Genomic DNA, 10,327 nt, shown 5'->3' with positions numbered 1-10,327 from the left:
CCTCCCTCATGTGGCTAATGAGTTGACTACATTGGCAGGTAGGGTATTCCACGCCCTTAACATACTCTGCATAAAAAAACCTGTCCCTGACATCTGTCTTAAATCTTTGGGCGGCACGGTGGCTCAGTGGTTAGCACCGCTGCCTCACGGCGCCAGGGACCCGGGTTCGATTCCCGTCTCGGGCATCTGTCTGTGCGGAGTTTGCACGTTCTCCTGGTGTCTATGTGGGTTTCCAAAAAGGTGCAGGCCAGGTGAACTGACCGTGCTAAGTTGCCCATAGCGTTAGGTGCATTCAGGGGAGGGGAATGGGTCTGGGTGGGTTACTCTTCGGAGGGTCGGTGCGGACTTGTTGGGCCGAAGGGCCTGTTTCCACACTGTAGGGAAGCTAATCTAATCTAAACCTACCACCCCTCAATTTGTAGCTGTGTCCCCTCGTACAAGCTGATGTTATCATTCTAGGTAAAAGACTTTCTCTGATCACCTTGTATGTCTCTATCCAAATCCCGTCTTAGCCTTCCTCTTTCCAATGGGAACAGACCCAAGTCCCTCAGTCCTTCCCTCCAGACCAGGCGACATCCTGGTCAATCCCCTCTGCGCCTTTTCCAATGCATCCACCATCTCTCCCAAAATATGGGGACCAGAACTGTACAGAGCTGAAAATGTGTGGCTGGAAAAGCGCAGCAGGTCAGGCAGCATCCGAGGAGCGGGAGAATCGACGTTTCGGGCCTAAGCCCTGCCAGAACTGAACGCAATACTCCGAGTGTGCGGCCGCCCCAGCGTTTTGTCCAGTTGCAGCGCGATATTGCGGCTCAGGAACTCAATCCCACTACCCATGAAACCTCACGCCCCGTACGCCTTCTCAACAGCACTCTCCACCTGGCTGGCAACTTTCCAGGATCCATGCACCCGGACTACAAGATCCCTCTGCTACGTCCAAGCGACCTAGAACCTTTCCAACGACTCTGCCTTCCTCGCTTGCTCTCTCCCCAGCCTGTCCGAATCCTTCCGCGGCCAATACTTGGACGTTGCCCATAAACCTGCTGCTGACCATCCCTTGCTTTCCCCCCCCAGCTCTCCTGGGCCGCGTTCCCAGACCGCGCGAAGGAGTGACCAGGAACGCAGCGGGACCCGGCGCCGCTCCCTGGCGGCTCACGCGGTCCTCCGATCCCAGCTGCGCGGACCGTTCCACGCTTCCGCTGACCCTCGCGAAGCCTCACACATCACCTCCCCCCACATGAGGCCAGCTCGCAAAACTCGTCCCAATGTCATTAGAGCCCCTGATTTTACGACCGTCGGAGGGTCAAAATCTTGGCAAAGGCGGCTAATTATCGTAAAGGTGTCACTCGGTAAATGCCTAGTGATAAACGCTTTCCCCCCCGCGCTCTCTCGCTCTCATTCTGAGAGCATTTAATTAAACCCATCGCCCGTAATTAACTTTCATTAATGAGTATCAATAAAACATGAAGAGTTGATCTCACTGAGATGTCCAGAGAGAGAGGGAGGAGAAGGGTTAAACGCGGAAAGAATGTTCCTGACGACCGGGGAGTTGGTGGGGGTGGAATTCCAAAACCACACCGACTCCTACAGCACGGAAACATACCCAACCTGCGTCCCGGTGAGAGGGAAGGGCTACGTTCCTTGGAACGGAGCGACTTTACGAAGAGTCGCAGAGTCCCAGAGCTCGGGGACAGTCCCTTTGGCCCGCACCTGTCCGTGCTGACCCACAACGTCCGCCCGCGCCAACCCCCTGTAGAGTCACAGAGACGTACGGCACGGAAACGGACCCTTCGGCCCAACCCGTCCATGCTGACCCAGATATTCCCAACCCAATCTAGTCCCCACCTGCCAGCACCCGGCCCATATCCCTCCAAACCCTTCCTGTTCATATCCCCATCCAAATGCCTCTTAAATGTTGTCATTGTACCAGCCCCCACCACATCCTCTGGCAGCTCATTCCGTACACGTACCACTCTCTGGGGGAAAACGTTGCCCCTTAGGTCTCTTTTATATCTTTCCCCTCTCACCCTAAACCTATGCCCCTCTAGTTCTGGACTCCCCCACTCCAGGGGAAAAGACCTTGTCTATTTATCCTAAACATGCCCCTCATAATTTTGTAAATCTTTATAAGGTCATCCCTCAGCCTCCCCCACCCCAGGGGGGAAAAGACCTTGTCTATTTACCCCACCCTCGTGATGTTATAAACCTCTATAAGGTCACCCCTCAGCCTCCGACGCTCCAGGGAAAACAGCCCCAGCCTGTCCAGCCTCTCCCTGTAGCTCAAACCCTCCAACATCCTTGTCAATCTTTTCTGAACCCTTTCAAGATTTCTTTACAATGATGTTGGAGGGTTTGAGCTACAGGGAGAGGCTGGACAGGCTGGGGCTGTTTTCCCTGGAGCGTCGGAGGCTGAGGGGTGACCTTATAGAGGTTTATAACATCACGAGAGTGGGGTAAATAGACAAGGTCTTTTCCCCCTTGGGGTGGGGGAGTACTGAACTAGAGGGGGGTAGGTTTAAGGTGAGAGGGGGGAAAGGGACCCAAGGGGCAACTTTTTCCCCCCAGAGGGTGGTGCGTGTGTGGGAGGAGCTGCCAGAGGAAGTGGGTGGGGGCTGGTACAATGACAGCATTTAAAAGGTGGATGGGGGGACAGGAACAGGAAGGGTTTAGAGGGAGATGGGGCCAAGTGCTGGGGGAACGGGGACTGGGTTAGGTTAGGATATCTGGGTCAGCACGGACAGGTCGGGCCGAAGGGTCTGTTTCTGTGCTGTATGACTGGAACTCCCTCCCTTACACTACACCACCCACACACACACACACACACACACACACACACATCCTTTCACACACTCTCTCTCACATACACTCTCTCTCACACACACACTTTCCTTCTCTCTCACACACTCTCTCTCTCACACACACACACTCTCTCACACACTCTCTCGCACACACACTTTCCCTCTCTCTCACACACACTCTCACACACACACTCTCTCACATACCACTCAAACCTACACCCACACACACACACCCAAACACACATATACCCACACACACACACACACACTCTCACGCACACATTCTCTCTCACACACACACACTGTCTCTCTCACACACACACACACACACATACCCACACACACAGTCTCACACACACATTCTCTCTCTCACACACACACATTCTCTCTATCTCTCACACACACTCTCTCTATCACACACTCTCTCTCTCACACACACACATTTTCCCTCTCTCTCTCACACACACTCTCTCTCTCTCACACACACACACACACACACACACACACACACCCCAAGGACAGACTGGTGACGACATTAGTTGGGAGAGGGTGAGGGAGGAGGGAGAGTGCTGAGACATGCAGTAATGTATTCCAGAATAATGGAGTATTGATTGGAAAGCCATCAGTGAGCGTGATCATATTGATCAGGAGGAGAGGGGGAGGCTATGGGGGGGGTGTGGGACAGATCTTTCTATACCGCTGACAAATGGGGCGGGGGTGGGGAAGCGCTGGGGTCGTGATGGATGGTCCAGGTGCCAGCGAAAGTCATAAACCATTCTGTTGGCAGCTTTGACTCTGCCCCACTCTTCCCTGCACCCCCTCCCTATCTCTGTGTGTGTCACCCCCTACACCCCCTCCCTATCTCTGTGTGTGTCACCCCCTACACCCCCTCCCTATCTCTGTGTGTGTCACCCCCTACACCCCCTCCCTATCTCTGTGTGTGTCACCCCCCTCCAGCCCCCTACACCCCCTCCCTATCTCTGTGTGTGTCACCCCCCTACACCCCCTCCCTATCTCTGTGTGTGTGACCCCCCTCCAGCCACCTACACCCCCTCCCTATCTCTGTGTGTGTCACCCCCCTCCAGCCACCTACACCCCCTCCCTATCTCTGTGTGTGTCACCCCCTCCAGCCCCCTACACCCCCTCCCTATGTCTCTATCTCAGCAAACCCCAAATTCCACCAGTGAATACACACACACACGCACACGCACATACGCACACACACACACGTACTCAGTCACACTCACAGTCATACACACACTCTCTCACACACCCTCACCCATGCTCACACTCACCGACGTGCACACACACGCACACACACACCCCCTCGCTCACACCCACACACACCCACACACACACACACACACAGAGACAAACCTCCATCACTGTATCTCTGTAACACACACAAGAGTGGGGCTGAGCAGCGTTGGAAACATGGAGGACAGATTCCGCAGAACTCCAGACTCAGAGAGAGAGAGAGAGAGAGAGATGTCGACACACGATCAGGGGAGTAGGAATTAATCATTTTTAAATTAGAGCCTAACAATCCTTGTAACATACAGCCTCTGTTTCATTGCAATCCCTGCATCAGTGTGTGATATCGGTGCCTGATAGCATTCCTGGTTCTCTGTACAAAGCAGCGTTTGAGAAAACGTTAATCCCTTGTAAATCAGAACGAGAGGTGCCTGGCAGATTGTAAATTATGTGTTCCACACAATTACCTCTAATAGTCACAGCCACAAACCCTCACGAAATCTTTTTCCTGATGCTACATTTCATTCCCCGGTTAACTCACAGTGCTTCTGAGACCCCAACTATGGAAAACAGGCCCCTCATCAAAACTCTCTGTCAAACTAATCCCACTGCCCCATCCGCGCTCTCTCCCCATAGCCCTGTATCCATCCCCAAACTAATCCCACCGCCTCCCACTCTCTGTCCCCAAAGCCCTGTATCCATCCCCAAACTAATCTAACTGTCCCCCGCTCTCTCTCCCCATAGCCCTGTATCCATCCCCAAACTAATCCCACTGCCCCCCGCTCTCTCCCCATAGCCCTGTATCCATCCCCAAACTAATCCCACTGTCCCCCGCTCTCTCCCCATAGCCCTGTATCGATCCCCAAACTAATCCCACTGACCCCCGCTCTCTCTCCCCATAGCCCTGTATCCATCCCCAAACTAATCCCACTGCCCCCCGCTCTCTCCCCATAGCCCTGTATCGATCCCCAAACTAATCCCACTGCCCCCCGCTCTCTCCCCATAGCCCTGTATCCATCCCCAAACTAATCCCACTGTCCCCCGCTCTCTCTCCCCATAGCCCTGTATCCATCCCCAAACTAATCCCACCGCCTCCCACTCTCTGTCCCCAAAGCCCTGTATCCATCCCCAAACTAATCCCACTGTCCCCCGCTCTCTCTCCCCATAGCCCTGTATCCATCCCCAAACTAATCCCACTGCCCCCCGCTCTCTCTCCCCATAGCCCTGTATCCATCCCCAAACTAATCCCACTGTCCCCTGCTCTCTCTCCCCATAGCCCTGTATCCATCCCCAAACTAATCCCACTGTCCCCGTGCTCTCTCTCCCCATAGCCCTGTATCCATCCCCAAACTAATCCCACTGCCCCCCGCTCTCTCCCCATAGCCCTGTATCCATCCCCAAACTAATCTAACTGTCCCCCGCTCTCTCTCCCCATAGCCCTGTATCGATCCCCAAACTAATCCCACTGACCCCCGCTCTCTCTCCCCATAGCCCTGTATCGATCCCCAAACTAATCCCACTGCCCCCCGCTCTCTCTCCCCATAGCCCTGTATCAATCCCCAAACTAATCCCACTGTCCCCCCCGCTCTCTCCCCATAGCCCTGTATCCATCCCCAAACTAATCCCACTGCCCCCCGCTCTCTCCCCATAGCCCTGTATCGATCCCCAAACTAATCCCACTGCCCCCCGCTCTCTCCCCATAGCCCTGTATCCATCCCCAAACTAATCCCACTGTCCCCCGCTCTCTCTCCCCATAGCCCTGTATCCATCCCCAAACTAATCCCACTGCCCCCCGCTCTCTCTCCCCATAGCCCTGTATCGATCCCCAAACTAATCCCACTGCCCCCGGCTCTCTCCCCATAGCCCTGTATCCATCCCCAAACTAATCCCACTGTCCCCCCGCTCTCTCTCCCCATAGCCCTGTATCGATCCCCAAACTAATCCCACTGCCCCCCGCTCTCTCTCCCCATAGCCCTGTATCCATCCCCAAACTAATCCCACTGTCCCCCACTCTCTCTCCCCATAGCCCTGTATTAATCCCCAAACTAATCCCACTGTCCCCCCCGCTCTCTCCCCATAGCCCTGTATCCATCCCCAAACTAATCCCACTGTCCCCCCGCTCTCTCCCCATAGCCCTGTATCCATCCCCAAACTAATCCCACTGTCCCCCGCTCTCTCTCCCCATAGCCCTGTATCGATCCCCAAACTAATCCCACTGTCCCCCGGCTCTCTCTCCCCATAGCCCTGTATCGATCCGCAAGGGATGTGGGATTCCAAGACTATTTTTAAGATGAAAAGGAAGGGAGATTTAACAAAGACATGCGAGGGATAAATTGTTTTACACAGGAGCTGGTCCATGTGTTGAATGAACTTTATGAAGAGGTGGGGGGATGTGAGTGCAGTTCCAACGTTTAACAGACATTTGGCTAAAGGAATGGACAGGGACGGGTAAGGAGGGATAAGGATTTGGATAAGGACAGACGTTCCAATGGCTAGAGTCATACCCGGCACACAGGAAGGTGGCGGTGGTTCTCGGACGTCAGTCACCTCCCGTTCGAGGATATCTCTGCAGGAGTCCCTCAGGTGAGCGTCCTCTGTCCCAACCATCTTCACCCTCGTTCACAAGTGGGGTGGGTGTTCACCGATGACTGCACAACGTTCAGCTCCATCCACCGCTCCCTCAGACCCACGCAAGGACTGCACAAAACACTACACAGGACAAACAGGAAGACAGCCAACGGTCCACATCCATGAACACCAACTAGCCACGAAACGACACGACCAGCTACCCTTAATAGCCACACACGCAGATGACAAGCAACATGAATTCGACTGGGACAACACTACTATTTTAGGACAAGCCAAACAGAACAAAAGGACTTGCATGTCCAAACAGCAGCAAGGTCTGGGCAATGTCCAGACGTGGGGAGAAACTGAGGACTGCGAGCGCTGGAGATCAGTGTGGTGCTGGAAAAGCGCAGCAGGTCAGGCAGCATCCGAGGAGCAGGAGAATCGACATCTCGGGCACAAGCCCTTCATCAGGACACAAACGCCAGGCTCTGTCCATTTCTAACGAGAGAGAGAATCTAACCATCGCCCCCTTGACGTTCAATGGTGTTACCGTCACTGAATCCCCCTCCCCCACTATCAATATCCTGGGGGTTACCGTCTCCAACAAGAGAGAGAGAATCTAACCATCGCCCCCTTGACGTTCAATGGTGTTACCGTCACTGAATCCCCCTTCCCCCCCACTATCAATATCCTGGGGGTTACCATCTCCAACGAGAGAGGGAGAGAGAATCTAACCATCGCCCCCTTGACGTTCAATGGCGTTACCATCACTGAATCCCCCTCCCCCCCCACTATCAACATCCTGGAGGTTCCCGTTGAGCAGAAACTGAACTGGGACCCGGCCCCATATCAATCCTGTGGCTCCAGGAGCAGGTCAGAGGCTGGGAATCCTGCAGCGAGTAACTCCCCTCCTCACTCCCTCCCTCCCTCCCCCCGAAACCTGTCCCACCATTAACAAGGCACGGGTAAGGAGGGTGAGGGGAACACTCCCCGCTCACCCGGATGGTGGGGGCTGGCTCCCATACACACTTGAGGGAGTGTGGGGACGGGGTAGCCTCCCTCCTCTTCCCCGCTCGATGGTCACCCCCTGCCCCACTCTCTCCCTCCCATCGCTGGCAGCTGGGCTCATTAGGAATGCCGGGCTGAGTTCCAACACCCCCTCAATGCTCAGTAGCAGCAGTCTGTCCCCTCTACAAGATACGCCGTGGAAACTCACCAAAGACCCTCAGGCAGCACCTTCAGAACCCCACACCCACCTCCACCTGGAAGGACAAGGGGTGGCAGATACCGGGGGACACCAGCAAGCTTCCCCCCCTTTCCGGGCCACTCACCGTCCTGACCCGGAAACATATCGGCCGTTCCTTCGCGGTCAGGATCCTGGAATTCCCTCCCTGAGTGACATTGTGTGCTGTCAACCCTGCAACGTACAGACCGGCAGCGCTTATAGAAGGCAGCTCGCCCCCCCGCCCTCCCACCTTCTCAAGGGGCAACTAGGGACGAGGCGTTAAAGGCTGGGCCTGGCCAGTGATGCCCACATCTGACAAACCTGAGGAGGGTTAAAGACAAGAGGCTACTCGCCTTCATTGCAAGAGGCACTGAGTGTACAGACAGGCAAGTTATCCCGCAGCTTTACAGAAGATCAGTTAGGCCACACGTGCAAAATGGCATACGGTTCTTAAATACTCTCCCGTTGTAATTGAGTGGCAGGATTTTCAGGAACAGTGCAGTACAGGCCCTTCGGCCCCTCGATGTTGTGCTGACCTGTGGAACCAATCTGATGCCCATCTAACCTACACTATCAAATGCCCATTAAATGCCCTTAATTGTTGCAGGCAGTGTGTTCCACATCCCCGACTACTCTCTGAGTACTACCTCTGCCATCTGTCCTGTATCTACCACCCCTCAATTTAAAGCCAATCCCCCCTCGCGTGAGCCATCACCGTCCGAGGGAAAAGGCTCTCACTGTCCACCCTACCCAACCCTCTGATTATTGTACACGTCTCGATTCGGGGAGAAAGTGAGGTCTGCAGATGCTGGAGATCGGAGCTGAAAATGTGTGGCTGGAAAAGCGCAGCAGGTCAGGCAGCATCCAAGGAGCAGGAGAGTCGACGTTTCAGGCATGACGTTTCCTCATTCCTGAAGAAGGGCTTATGCCCGAAACTTCGAATTTCCCGTTCCTTGGATGCTGCCTGACCTGCTGCGCTTTTCCAGCAACACATTTTCAGCACGTCCCAATTAGGTCACCTCTCAACCCCCTTCTCTCTAACGGGAGCAGGTCCCTCAACCTCCACCTGCAAGACCCTCAAAGGGGAGGTTTGAGGGAGAGCACACGGACGGGAGAGTTTCGGGTATCGGGTCGGCACAGGCGAGTTGGGCCGAAGGGTCTGGGTCCCGCGCTGCGCGGTTCTGCGAGGAGAGGGAGAGGGGAAGGGGCCGAGCGCAGGACTTCGGGACTGATCCAGCACGGTCAGAGATGGGCCGAAGGGCCTGTTCCTGTGCTCTGCGACCTGGAGGCGCTGCTGGCAAAAACAAGGGTCCTCACTGTACTCAGGTACGCCAGTGACGACAATCGCAGGATGGTGGAGGGGGCGAGGTCGGCAGGGACAGAAACATTCGGAACACGGCTCTCCCACTTTCATTGAAGAAACTCGCTCTTTAATCACTCGGGGGGGTGCACAGACCGAAAAACAAACAGGAATGAGCCGGGGGGAGGTTTTAGGAGGTGGGACAGGCCGCTGGGAGGTGAAGGGAGACATCAGACAGAATGGACGCCCCATACGGTGGGTGGGAGACTGCAGGACCCCGCAGGCGATGAGCGACAGTCGGAGGTCGCCGGACGCTATTTCACGTGGTGACGGAACTTTCTGCAAGGGAGGGGCGGAGGGTGATGCCGAGGGAGCGGGCGCTGTGGGAGAGTCAGCGCTGAGGGAGTGGGTGCTGTGGGAGGGTCAGTGCTGAGGGAGTGGGTGCTGTGGGAGGGTCAGTGCTGAGGGAGCGGGCGCTGTGGGAGGGTCAGTGCTGTGGGAGTGTCAGCGCTGAGGGAGGGTCAGTGCTGAGGGAGCGGGTGCTGTGGGAGGGTCAGTGCTGAGGGAGCGGGCGCTGTGGGAGGGTCAGTGCTGAGGGAGCGGGCGCTGTGGGAGGGTCAGCGCTGAGGGAGCGGGCGCTGTGGGAGGGTCAGTGCTGAGGGAGTGGGTGCTGTGGGAGGGTCAGTGCTGAGGGAGCGGGCGCTGTGGGAGGGTCAGTGCTGAGGGAGTGGGTGCTGTAGGAGGGTCAGTGCTGAGGGAGCGGGCGCTGTGGGAGGGTCAGTGCTGAGGGAGCGGGCGCTGTGGGAGGGTCAGTGCTGAGGGAGCGGGTGCTGTGGGAGGGTCAGTGCTGAGGGAGCGGGTGCTGGGAATGATAGCTTGTGGATGGAGTGGGTGGGGGGTGTGGGATAGACAGAAAGGTGAGGTGCTGGGTCACTGGAAGGTGAATGGGTCGTTGGTGCTCATGAAGAAATGGCTGTCGATGTGTTTCTCCAGGACTCGCTTCCCACATCCCTCTGGGAATTGGTGTTTGCAGATCGGACACTCCTTCAAGGAACCATCTGCTGTATCCCTCTCCAAGTGTGAGAGTGAACCTCCCGCCAATTCACACTGTCCCCGCTCCACATTCTCTACGTCGGAGCATCTGAGAGAGGGAGAGAGAGAGAGAGAGAGGGAGAGAGAGGG

The sequence above is a fragment of the Hemiscyllium ocellatum genome (assembly GCF_020745735.1).
Source record: "Hemiscyllium ocellatum isolate sHemOce1 chromosome X unlocalized genomic scaffold, sHemOce1.pat.X.cur. SUPER_X_unloc_1, whole genome shotgun sequence".
In the NCBI taxonomy this organism is placed as follows: domain Eukaryota; kingdom Metazoa; phylum Chordata; class Chondrichthyes; order Orectolobiformes; family Hemiscylliidae; genus Hemiscyllium; species Hemiscyllium ocellatum.
Note: the sequence above shows the minus strand (reverse complement) of the source record.